Source organism: Phyllostomus discolor, chromosome X, assembly GCF_004126475.2.
Source record: "Phyllostomus discolor isolate MPI-MPIP mPhyDis1 chromosome X, mPhyDis1.pri.v3, whole genome shotgun sequence".
Lineage (NCBI taxonomy): Eukaryota > Metazoa > Chordata > Mammalia > Chiroptera > Phyllostomidae > Phyllostomus > Phyllostomus discolor.
Genome location: NC_050198.1, coordinates 67380044 through 67393143, shown reverse-complemented (window position 1 = coordinate 67393143; position 13100 = coordinate 67380044). Strand labels below are relative to the sequence as shown.

Below are 13100 nucleotides of genomic sequence, written 5' to 3'. Positions count from 1 at the left end.
GTGAGTAGGGGGTGGGGGGGGGGGGGTGGAGACATCCACCTGCGGGCCTGGTCAGGATCCCCCCTTCTCCCCGCCCCCGCCCCCTCGTGTCCTCTGTGTTCCCCCAGCCGCTAGCTACAATGGCCTACTCCCCACTTGGGTCTGCTCCTGAGCCCTCAAGCCCGGCGAGGCGGCCTGAGGAGAGCAGGAGTCGGGCGGCGGTGCCAGGACGAGAGGGGAAGTCCAGGTGACGGTGGCACGGCTGCTAGCTGGGAACCATTGTCTGGGCAGAGCCGGGTGGGCCCCGGCCCCAGCAGAACTTCTCCCAGCTTTTGGCGTCTCTGCGCCACACAGGAAGGAGAGGAGTGGTCTTGGGCCCCACCTTGAATACAGAAACACTGAAGAAGAGAAAATGGTCCCATGATGTTTTCGGGAAATGGGCGAGTTTGTCTTGGGAAGCACGGATAGCCATGCGGGGTCCCACGCGGCCCTCGGCTAGGACACCCCTGGGAGAGACAGCCGTCCACCAGGGGGCAGTGACGTGGCGACGAGGTCCCGGTTCCCCCGGGGGGTGGACTTGGCCTCCCGGAGACACGTGCGTGGACAGGGGTCCCCCGCCGCGCCCGGGACGCAGGTACTGCGGCGGCCGCCGCCTTCGGAGGTCCCCCGCCTCTTCCGCCCGAGGAGGCCCCAGGAGGCCCCAGGCCGCGACACCGGCTCCCCAACACGCCCGGAGAGGCCGTCCCGGCTTGGAAGGCTCGGGCGGTTTCTGGCGCCTCACTGGGCCTGCTTTGGGGGCACAGAGGGCGGCGCGAGAGGCCACGCTGTCCGGGCCCGAGGCCGTTCCCGAGCAGCGGTCCGGTCCAGGGGCGTGTTCCTGCCCTCGGCCTCCGGCCCCCGCTAACCGCCCCCCGCCCCCCGCCCCCGGCCCGTTCCTGGCGGTGGGTCGCGGCGGCGGCGGCAGGCACGGAAGCTCCAGGACCCGGAGAGGACTCCGGAGGTCAGAGCCGGCCGCCAGCCCACCTCCAGGGCGTCCCCGGAAGGGAACCGGGTGCTGGAGGCGGAGGCGGAGGCGGCGGCGGAGGCGGAGGCGGCGGCCGCTCCCGGGCCCCGAGGGGCCAAGGAGCTGCCCAGGGTTCCCTGGGGCTTTGGGGGCGTGGCGTCGCCCAGCGCCACGTTCCCTAGCAACCCCGGCAACCCTAGCAACCGGCTGCAGCTCCTTCCGGGGTGGGCGACACAGGGGCGGTCTGGCCCTGGATCCTCGCCCTGGGGGCCGGGCCGAGGTCCACGGGTGGAGGCTCACCCTAGGGAGCCCCCACCCGAGGCCTCGGACGCGGCCACACCGGGGAAACGGGAGGCAAGGGGTGGGCCGGCCCGGCGGGGCGGCCGGTCAGGGGCGGCGTTTCCCAGACCGCCCGCGGCATTTCCGCGTGCTTGGTCCGGCAGGTGCCGGGCAAAGGGGCCAGGGAAGCGTGGCGTCTGGCGGTCTTTGGCTCGCGCCCAACACGGGCTGGGCCCCGGGCCCCGCTCTGACACTTCCTGTCCCAGGCGACGCTGGGTCCCCATTCCCAGTGGGCCCTGCTTCGCCTCCGATCACGGGTCACATGACACAGGGCTAGGAGCCCTAGGTTGACAGGCACGGCCACCTTCGGGGTGAGGCCACGGCGGTCCGTTGTCCTCACTTGTCTTTGGCCACGCCTCGGCAGGGGAAGAGCCGGTCCAGCGGGCCACCTGCCCGGCCACCCCCCATGCCCCACCCCCGGGCTCTCGCGCGCCAGGCCTCGGACCGGGGGAGGCCGGAGTGCTGGGGGGGGCGGGGGGGGGGGGGCCGGGGGGTCGGGGTCCTGTCCTTGACGCGCAGGTGCCCCGGTGGGTGGGCCCTGGCCGGAGGGGCACGTTGACCCCACGGAGGGTGGAGGACGACCGAGACTCTCCAGGTCAGGACCCGGCCGCGGGCCTGGGCGGCGGCAGCGGACGTGGCCCCCAGGGGCGCTGCCTGTGCCCGCACGAGGCCTGGCAGCGCTGGGCAAGACCCGCGACCCGGGGTGGGGGCCGGGTGGGGGTTCCCGCGTGGCCCACACGTGTGAAGAGCAGGGGCAGGCAGCAAGGGACTAGGTTTCGGCCCCCTTCCTGGAGACGAGACAGCAAAGGAAGGGCATGAGCTCATGGAGGAGGGCTGGGGACAGGAGCCCGCCTGCCACATCCTCCCTGACTCGGCGCCTCCCCCACCCCCACCCCCCTTCTCCCATCCCCAGCAGGGAAGAGCCAGCCCACGAGTTCCCGGCCAGGTGGGCTGCGGTGGCCCCTGGGTCGGGTCGGAAAGGCCCGCGAGGGTCCAGGCCTTGGCAGACAGGCTGCACCCCTGGGGGCCAGGGGGCACAAGAGGGAGGGGGTCCCTGTTGTCACCCCAGCCGCGGCCAGCTGGAGGCAGCCTCCTCAGAGCCCCGCTGGCTTCCCAGGCCTGCCCACTGGCTCTGGCAGGGAGGGCCACCCACGGGATGGAGACCTGGACGGCCGGGGCTGGGTGCAGGCCGGGGCCGTTCCTCTTCGCGGCCGCAGCGAGGCTCAGGGCCTCTTGGTGCGAGGTGGCCAAGAAGGTCCAAGGTGTGCCAATGTGTGGCCGGCCGGGGCCACCGCTCTCCTCTGCCCGGTTCTGCCTCGCCGGGCTCCCGTGTCCTCCACACTGTCCGCTCCTTTCCTGTGTCCGGTGCCCTCCTCTCCTGTCGCGTGGGGTAGGTGCACCCCCGAGCTTCCGGGACACGCCCGTGCTGCAACCCCGGAGACCCCGGCCGAGGGGTGGCACCGGGCCTGAAGGGCTCCTTCTGCCCTGGCTCCCTCTTCTTGGTTGAGGGCCTTTGGCGTGGGGCCTCTGCTCGCAGCCTCTCCTCCCGCCTGGATGCCAGGCACCCTTGGCCCCGTGGGGGTGGGGGGGGTGGGGGGGTGGATTCCACGTGTTTCAGCAGAGCTGGCCAGGAGAACCCCCCCTCGCTCGGGGCGCGTCTGGACTGGGGTGAGGTTGGGGTTTCAGGGGTGCGTGAGTGTGTGTGCTGGCGGGTTTGGCCCTTAGGCCTCCGGGCATCAGCCCACACAGGCTCCGGGGCCCTAGGCTCGCTCCCGTCCCCAACCTGGGCCAACCCTGTTCTCCGTAGGAAGGCCAAGGAGGCGGAGGGACACGAGGCCAAACGGCCTCCAGGCACGACCCCACGGGGTCCACCCGGGTGCTTTCAGAGCGGATTCCTCTAGTCCCGCCCAGAGATGGGGGTCGCCTGAGGCCCGTGCCTCGGCTTCCCGAGACCCGGCCCCTGGGCCTTTCCTGAAGGAGCTCCCCTCTACAATTGGTAAAGTCGTTCTGGGGTAGCTAAATACCTGGCCTTTGTTTGACATCAGAATGTAGTTGGCTGGCTTGCAGATGTAGGGAGGGAGGAAAAAGGTGTGTATCTGGTGTACCTGGCTCCTCAAGAACCCTGTGTTTATCACAACCGTGTAACATTTTCACTTGCTATGACAGCACTGTTCCTGCTGGTGCTTCCTCTCGAAGTGTACAAGGTGTGCTAAGACCAACAGCCAGGTGTGGTCTGTCAATTGATTCACTGCCTTCAGTTCTCTCCCTTGTAAAGTGATAAATAAATGGGAAGTCTGCAGCTGCTGGTCCATTTTTTTGTTCTTTTGAATATCAGGATCAAAAGTGAAGCTCCCCAGCTTGGAGCTCCTGCATTCCAATTCCCATAGTTGGCTGGATATTGTTCAGTCCACTGTATGTATCAATATGCTATTTGGGGGACCCCAGGGTATAGTCCAAGAATTGGGGGCAATCCTAGCGAGGCCCACCAGTTCAATACGTGATGAGGTGGCACTCTCATTAGACTCCTGAGACTCTCCTCGAATTTCAGTGGGGTAGCACAACATTACTGCAGGCGTCGTAGACCTTTTTTCTTCTTTCTTTATTTTTTTTTTGTTGTTCAAGTACAATTGTCTGCATTTCAGCTCCACCATTTTCTCAATCCCAGCCATCTGCACTTCCTATCCTTAATCCTACTGTCCCTTGGTTTTGTCCATGTGTCCTTTACACATGTTCTCGAAAACCCTTCCTCCTTTTACCCCCATTATCCCCTCCCACCTCCCCTCTGGTTACTGTCAGATTGTTGTTAATTTCAAAGTCTCTGGTTATGTTTTGCTTGCTTGTTTGTTTTGTTGATTAGGTTCCACTTAAAGTTGAGATCATATGGTATTTGTCTTTCACAGCCTGGCTTATTTCACTTAGGGTAATGCTCTCCAGTTACATCCATGTTGTCACAAAGGGCAGGAGCTCCTTCTTTCTTTCTGCTGCATAGAAGTCCATTGTGTAATGTACCATAGTTGTTTGATCCATTCACTTAGTGATGGACACTTTGGTTGCTTCTAGCTCTCGGCTACTATAAATAAGGGTGCTATGAACATTAGGGTGCGTGGGTTCTAATGGATTGGTGTTTCAGGGTTCTTAGGATATAATCTCAGCAGTGGAATTTCTGGGTCAAAGGCAGTTCCATTTTTACTTTTATGAGAAATTTCACACTGTTTTCCACAAGACTTGCACCAATCTGCATTCCCACTAACAGTGCACTAGGGTCCCCTTTTCTTCACTTCTTCTCCAACACTTGTTTGGTTATGATGGCCATTCTGACCAGTATGAAGTCGTATCTCGTTATGGTTTTAATTTGCATCTCTATAGTGGCTAGCGATGCTGAGCATCATTTCATATGTCTCTGGGTCCTCTGTATGTTCTCCTTGGAGAAGTTCTGTTCGAGTCTTCTGCCCATTTTTTAAATTGGGTTGTTTGTCTTCCTGGAGTGGAGTCCTGTGAGTTCTTTATGTATTTTGGAGATCAAACCCTTGTCTGAGGTATCATTGGCAATTATGTTTTCCCATACAGTTGGTTCTCTTTTCATTTTAATGCTGTTTTCTTTAACCATGCAGAAGCTTTTTATTTTGATGAGGTCCTACTTGTTTATTCTTTCCTTTATGTCCATTGCTCTAGGGGACACATTAGTGAAAATATTGCTACGTGGAATAACTGAGATTTTCTTGTCTATGTTTTCCTGTAGGACTTTTATGGTGCTAAGATTTATATTTAAGACTTTTATTCACCTTGAATTTCTTTTTGTGTATGGTGTAAGTTGGTGATTGAGTTTCTTTTTTTTTTTCGCATGTAGGTGTGCAGATCTCCCAACACCATTTGTTGAAGAGGCTATTTTTACTCTATTTTATGTTTCTGCTCCCTTTGTCAAATATTAATTTACCATAGAGACCTGGGTTTATTTCTGGGCTCTCTATTCTGTTCCATTGGTCTATGTTTCTGTTCTTATGCCAGTACCAGGCTGTTTTGATTATAGTGACCTTGTAATACAGTTTGATATCAGGTGTTGTGATCCCTCCTACTTTGTTCTTCTTTCTCAAAATTGCTGCAGCTATTTGGGATCATTTATGGTTCCTTATACATTTTGAAAATATTTGTTCTATATCTGTGAAACATGTCATGGGTACCTTAATAGGGATTGCATTGAATCTATAAATTACTTTGGGTAGTATGGCCATTTTGATGATGTTAATTCTTCTAATCCATGAGCATGGTACATGCTTCCATTTGTTTGTGGCTTCCTTGATTTCTTCTGTGTTGTGTCGTTTTCTGAGTACAGGTCTTTTACCTTCTTGGTTAGGATTTTTCCTACGTACTTTATTTTTATTTTTCCTATATCAAGTGGGATTTTTTCCTGATTTTTGTTTCTTATATTTCATTGTTGGTTTATAAAAATGCCTTTGATTTCTGAATATTGACTTTGTATTGACTACTGTTTTGTCAAACTTACTATTAGGTCAACTAGTTTTTTGTTGGAATCTATAGAATTTTCTATGTATAGTATCATGTCATCTGCAAACAGTGACAATTTTGCTTCCTCCCTTCCAAATTGTATGTCTTGTATTTCTTTTTCTTGTATGATTGCTGTGGCTAAAACGTCACGTCCAATACTATATTGAATAGAAGTGGTGAAAGCAGACATCCTTGTCTTGTTCCTGATCTTAGTGAGAAAATTTTTAGTTTTTGCCCGTTGAGTATGATGTTGGCTGCAGGTCTCTCATATATGGCCTTTATTAGGTTCAGGAATGCTCCCTCTATTCACACTTTGCTAAGTGTTTTTATCATAAATGGGTGCTGTACCTTATCAAATGCTTTTTACACATTTATTGATATGATTATGTGATTTTTCTCTTTGCTTTTGTTTATATAATGTATTACGTTTATTGATTTGTGAGGATTGTACCATCCTTGCATACCTGGGATGAATCCCACTTGATCATTGTGTATGATCTTTTTAATATGTTTCTGGATGCAATTTGCCAATATTTTGTTCAGGATTCTAGTATCTATGTTCAGTAGCAATATTGGCCTGAAGTTTTCTTTCTTTGTTATGTCTTTATCTTCTTTGGGATTAGGACGATGCTGGCTTCATATAAAGAATTTGGGAGTCTTCCATGTTGTTGGATTTTTTGGAATAATCTGTGAAGGATAGGGGTTACCTCTTCCTTGAATGCTTTGTAAAATACTCCTGTTAAACCATCTGGTCCAGGGCTTTTGTGTGTTGAGAGTTTTTTGAATATTGGTTGAATTTCATCAGCTGTTATTGATCTGTTCAGGCTTTCTGCTTCTTCATTCAGTTTTGGAAGATTATATTTTTCTAGAAATATATCCATTTCACCTAGGTTTTCAAACTTCTTGGCATATAGTTGTTCACAGTAATTTCTTACAATCATTTGTACTTCTGTGGTATCAGTTGTAATCTCCCCTCTTTCATTTCTGATTGTGTTTATTTGGGTCCTGTCCCTTTTTTTCCCAATGAGTCTCCCTAAAAGCTTGTCAATTTTGTTTATCTTTCTAATGAACCAGCTCCTGGATTTATTGATCCTTAGAATTGTATTTTTAGTCTCTATATTGTTCAGTTCTGCTCTGCTGTTGGTTATTTCCTTCCTCCTATTACTCTGGGCTTTTTGTTGTTGTCGTTCCTCCAGTTTTTGTACATGTAGGGTTAGGTTGTTTATTTGAAATCTTTCTATCTTTTTTAGGTAGGCCTGTATTCTTATGAACTTCCCCCTCAGGACTGCCTTCGTTGTGTCCCATAAGCTTTGGATTTTTGTGAGTTCATTTTCATTTGTTTCCAGAAACATTTTGATTTTTTCATTGATCTCACTCTTACCCCATTCATTGTTTAATAGCATGCCATTCTATCTCCATGAATTTGAGTGTTTTTGAGTTTTTTTCCGTGATATTGGCTTTTAGTTTCAGTCCCTTGTTTTCTGAGAAAATGCTTGATATGATTTCAATTTTCTTGAATATGCTGAGGCTTGTTTTGTATCCTGTTACGTGGTCCATCTTTGAAAATATTCCATCTGTATTTGTAAAGAATGTGTTTTTGGCTTCTTTGGGTTAAAAGGTTCTATGTAGCCCTGGCTGGCGTAGCTTAGTGGATTGAGCGCGGGCTGTGAGCCAAAGCATCGCAGGTTCGATTCCCAGTCAGGTCACATGCCTGGTTTGCAGGCCATGGCCCCCAGCAGCCGCACATTGATGTTTCTTTCTCTCTCTCTTTCTCCCTCCGTTTCCTCTCTAAAAATAAATAAATAAAATCTTAAAAAATACTTAAAAAAGAAAGTTCAGAAACTCAAAATCAGACTTAAAAACAAAAGAAGGGTTCTATATACATATCAGTTAAGTCCATTTGATCTAAGACATTGGTCCATGCTACAATATCTTTGTTGATATTTTGTTTGGAATATCTATCCATTTCTGACAGTGGGCTGTTAAAAGCCCCTACTATAATTATGGTGCAGTCTTCTTGGTCTCCTGAATTTGCTGCTCTTGGGATGCCATTTTTGTTGGATCTCTGGATATAATTGGGTTTTGATTCTTCTTGGGTCCTTGTTTGGTGGGTCCTTCCCTCCAGCTGGTTGACTGAGGGTCACTCCACCCACCATGTATTGTATGCTGTTTTGCAGGTGCAGACTGTGGCAAAGCTGGTTCTGTTTGTCCGAGGTTATAAGGCTTCTCTCTCTATTGTTCAGATGTTTGTTTGGGGTAATTTCTCCACAATTTAGTTGTGATTCCAGATTGGTCCTGGGAGGAGGTTAGTGTGTTTTCCACTCATTCATCTGCCATCTTCCTGCCAACTGAGGATTTCACTGAACAGATTTTTTTTTTATTTTACTCAGTTTCTCCTTTTTTTTTAAAGATTTTATTTGTTTATTTTTAGAGAGAGGGGAAAGGAAGGAGAAAGAGAGGGAGAGAAACATCAATGTGTGGTTGTGTCTCCTGCGGCCCCTACTGGGAAACTGGCCTGCAACCCAGGCATGTGCCCCAGGCCAGGAATTGAACCAGTGACCCTTTTATTCATTGGCCTGTGTTCAATTCACTGTGCTACACCACCCAGGGCACAGTTTCTCCTTTTTTTTTAACCATCAAAGCAGTTTTTATTCATTAATATTCATAAATACACACAGCAGCTTCATTAGATATTTCAATTTTCCTCTTCAGTTTGAATGTGGAGTATTAGAAGAGCCTTTTGCATGTCAAGGTACAGGAAGCAGAGATCACTCCTGCACTGCTACCTACATTTACCTGCTAGAAGTAAAAATTAGTTATGTGGAAATGATTATCATATATATTTTCTCTCTTCCTTTTGAATGTACACAATGTAACAAGATTGGCAGACCTGAACTTACAATCACCAAACAAACCCCAGATAGTTGTTGTCCACTTTCATTGGCAAACACAGCACAGAGGACATTGTCTGCGAATTGGGATGTCATCAAAGAGGAGGTGGTGGAGGCTCATTTCCTTTACTACTCTCTTTTAAATTTAGGTTTTCTAAAGCAACATCTAAAGGCATAATATCTAAACAGCCCATAGCACCAAAATCGACCATCTCACCCTGGTCATCCTCGGCCGAGGAGGATCTCTCCTTGGGCACCAGAGTGGACAGAAGGAGCTCCTAGACAAACAGGCTGCAGTCTGCATGCTCGCTTTCCAGAGACTGGTGCTGTGTTTCAGACATTTTAGGATCGTTCGACCTTGTTAAAAGAAACTGGGAATTCTGGACAGTTTGCTGGTTACTCTCCGTGCTCGCAGTGTTGGTTGTTGCTGTGGACTGCGTGACTGTAGGGGTGACGCTGCCCATGTTAGTGTGCCGGCTCGCGTTGAGTGCGGTCTCCAGCTGCTGCCAGGCTGCCTGGGCATTCTGCCATTCCAGCTGCAGCTGCATCTGCAGTTGTTGTAACTGAGAAGCGGAAGGGCCAGAATAATTAAGCTGTCCTCCTGCAGAACGTCTCACTCCTGATAACAGATAAAAGCTCAGCTATGGGATCCATGGCTTCCCTATTGCTTGGAGAATATGAACTCTGAGAAGAAGAAAGTCCACCAGTACAACTGCTAGTAAAGTGCATGTTTGATCTACGAGCATGAGGACCTTCTAATCCCCGGCCAGGATGAAACATTCTACATACACGTCGAACGCCCCTCGATTCATCTAAATCTCTAGGGGTTCTGTGTTAAAGTGTAAGATGAACTGCAAAGTCATCCATGACATGATTAGGATCACCTCCAAGTAATGCTGCACACATAGGACAAATCACTTTTGTTGACGTTTCTGCATGTTTGGACGTAACATGTTCTTGAAGAGATGTCTCCATGTAGCCCATTTTTCCACAATAGGGACAAGTAAAAGACTGTGGCTGCTCTACTGAGAAAGCTTCCCCACCATAGTACAAATTGGGTGGTCACCCTTGTTAATATACACTGCATTGGGTGGCCACTTGTATGCCTTGTTGTTGTTGCACCACTTTCATAACAAGATGCACAAAGATCGTACTCGTAGCAAATTAAACACTTATATCTACAATCTTGGAAATTTCCTTTTAAACATGCATCACAGCTGACACCTTCATGTCGGGACATCCTAGTTCAGATGGCTCCGGCTGCAGTGTCCCCCGCGGGGTCCTGGTGCTGCCCTCACCCCCTGGCGGATCGCAGTCAACTCCCGGGCTCGGCCGCCAGCCGGGTGGGCAGGAGCAGGAGAGCGCTCTGCTCCTGCGGTGGTGGTGGCACTGGGCGGGACGAAGGCCAGGCCTGGCCGGGGCTGAGCGTGTCCGGGGCTGAGTCGCCCCCCCCCCCCCCCCCCCGCGGCTCCACCGGCGCCGCGGTGACTCCGCTGGCTCCCAGCTGCAGCGCCGCCAATTTCTCCTTTTTGATTACTGAGGTGCCATCTGTCAAAACGTAATATCTGGATATTCTTATTTTCACTTCTCCTACTAACACCTGCAACCAACACTTCATCTTAAGTGACCAACCACATTCCCGTGTATCATGGGCAGGCACAGTGGTTGCAGCCACGTTCACCAGGTGGCAGCCATGTGGCAGAATGCTGCATGCCTCCCCCCCACCCCCGCCCCACCATGCACTTGATTATCACCCAGCATGGCAACTGCCAGCTATGCTTGAGCCCCTCGGGTGACCATTGGGCACCTAGGAGAGACGTGGTGGGGCAGGGTCGTCACTTTTTTTTATTGTTGTTCTATTATAGTTGTCCCCATTTCCCCTCAATACTCTCCCCTGCCCTACCCATCCCCCACCTCCCATATTCAGTTCTCCCCACTGTTGGCATTGTCAATAGATCCTTTGTACATGTTCCTTGACTTGACTATTCCCTTTCTTTCCACCATAATCCCCCTTCCTCTTTCCCTCTGGTCACTGTGAGTTCTTTATTTCCATGTCTCTGGTTCTATTTTGCTCACTTGATTGTTTCGTTGATAGGTTCCACTTATAGCTGAGCTCATATAGTTTTTGTCTTTCACTGCCTGGCTTATTTCACTTAGCATAATACTGTCCATTTCCATCCATGCTGTTGCAAAGTTGTAGAACTTTTGAAGGTGGTGGATGAACGCTGCCTTTGGAAGAAGAAAAAGAAGGAAGCACATGCTGCAGTGGCAACAGTAGGTTGGCTGCTATTGAATATGCTGTGTAATTGCACTGGTAAGTGCCTGGTGGCCAAGTGAAAGTAAGGTGGTTAAGGGGTGAACTGAAGTAGGAGAAGGATATGAAGTTGACTTAAGCAGAGTGTAAGGAAGCCTTAGGGTGACATCTGGACAAAACCAGCAAGAAGCTGCAGGACCTGGCTTGTGGATTTGCATGCATTCATGGGAGAGTAAACTGAAAGGGGCTAGAGTGAGGATGGTCATAGCCCAGTCTGACTGGAACCCCTGTAAGTGTGATCTTATGTCAGAAAGCAAGACTAATTCAGATGAAGCAGGAGAGGTCAGAGAGAGGAAAGCAAGTGAGAGCCTTGTTGTTCAGCCAGTCATTCTGAAGCTGAAAACACAGCAGGAGAGACCTGATGGGAAGGATCCAGCCCTCCTGTTGCTGCCCTTAAAGTATTTGCACACATTATCTTGGCTGCACACTCCTGCCAACCTCATATAGCTGCAAAGTTCAGACAGAAATAATCTGAGTAGATTGCAAGGGTGGCTGTAGCACCTCTGAGGCATAGGTGCCGATGGCACTGTGATGTCTGGGGATGAACTGACCTGGATGGTGTTCATTACCACACACCACTTGCTATAGCAGTGCATTCATGGAGTCATAAAATATGATGAAAATGCTTCCCTGCTCTCTTGGCTCCTTTCTCTCCTGGCTGCCACACCACCTTACCCAATGAGTTAGAACTCCCCACAGCACAGCCATGCTAGACCTCTGTGCCCTAGTTTCAAGTGTTCCTTCAGGAAACAGGCATGCAACATGTCACTTATGTGAATAGGTTTAGAGGACCTGATACAGTCCCATTCACTGCTGGGAGGCACAGTGTATCATCCAGACCATGCCTTCTGCCTACTATGAAATTTACTATCTGATCTATGTTTGCTGGTGGTTGAGGCCATCCAACAAGCAGCCCAAACCATAACAGACTTGGGGGAGGTGGAATTGGTAAGGCAACATAAAGGCATATGGGAAGTTCAAGAGGAAAATTCTCCTGAAGGGTTTACAGTCAAGGTTGAGGGGAAAGATGGAGCAGTGAGAGTAAGCTATAAATAGCTGTGGGTAGTTTTGACCACAGCAGGGGTGGACCTTGGAAAAATACACAGGCAACCCATTTGGGTATTGGTGGCCTTGTGGAAACAGCTGCAACCATGTCAATGTTTCAGATCCCTGCCTGAGGAAAACTGAAGGTCTGCATTTTGGAATGGACTTCCTCTTCTTTAGAAGCCCAGCAAGCAAAATATGAGCAGAGACTTTGAAATAATGAACAAATTGACAGTAACCAGAGGGGATGGTGGAGAGGGATAATGAGTGGAACAGGGGGAGGACCATCAAGGAACATGTATAAAGGACACATGGACAAAGCCAAAGGGGCTAGGTTCGAGGGTGGGAGGTGGGGATGGGTAGGGCAGGGGACATGGTGGGGCAAAAATGGAGACAACTGTACTTGAATAATCATAAAAAAGAAGCCCAACAGGGAGTATCCTCTTTAGTGCCTCCCTTGCCTTCATTGGCAGATTTCATGGGATCACACCAGGACAAGGGGTGAAAGGTATGCCTCCTTCCAGCCCATCCAGGAGATGATCCATGGGGTGGCTTATATGGCTGGAGGGGGAGCAAGGGACCCAGATGGTGTGAGATTCAATCTTCAGGGACTGAAGGCCCCATGTGGAAATAGCTATTCACTGGTCCCACCACAATGTGCAATGGACGCTGGCCTTCATGAATGCAGGAGCTCAGTGTAGCCTTATTCATGGCAACTCAGAATGTTTTTCAGGACCCCTCCTCACCATTAATGTGTATGGAGGTCAATCTGTCAGGGTATGTAAGATCACTTTAACTCTGGCAATTGGCCATCTGAGTCTGAAGTACTAAGCAGTCTGTATCTACCCCATCCCCAAGTACATCCTAAGGGTGAACATCCTCTTGGCATTGTGGCTACAGAAAACTGTAGGTGAGTTTCACCTGTGGGTCTGTGCCATCAAAGCAGTTCTGTGAGGACATGCCAAATATCCCCCTGTACAAGTCCCCACCCCTCACTGGGTAGTTGTAGTAAATAATACAGGCAGCC

At 50.5% G+C, this 13100-nt stretch overlaps 1 pseudogene; it reads right to left on the bottom strand.

Moving 5' to 3' along the window:
- Positions 1-8457: 8457 nt before the first annotated feature.
- LOC114505143 lies at positions 8458-10226 on the bottom strand (annotated as a pseudogene).
- Positions 10227-13100: the final 2874 nt, after the last annotated feature.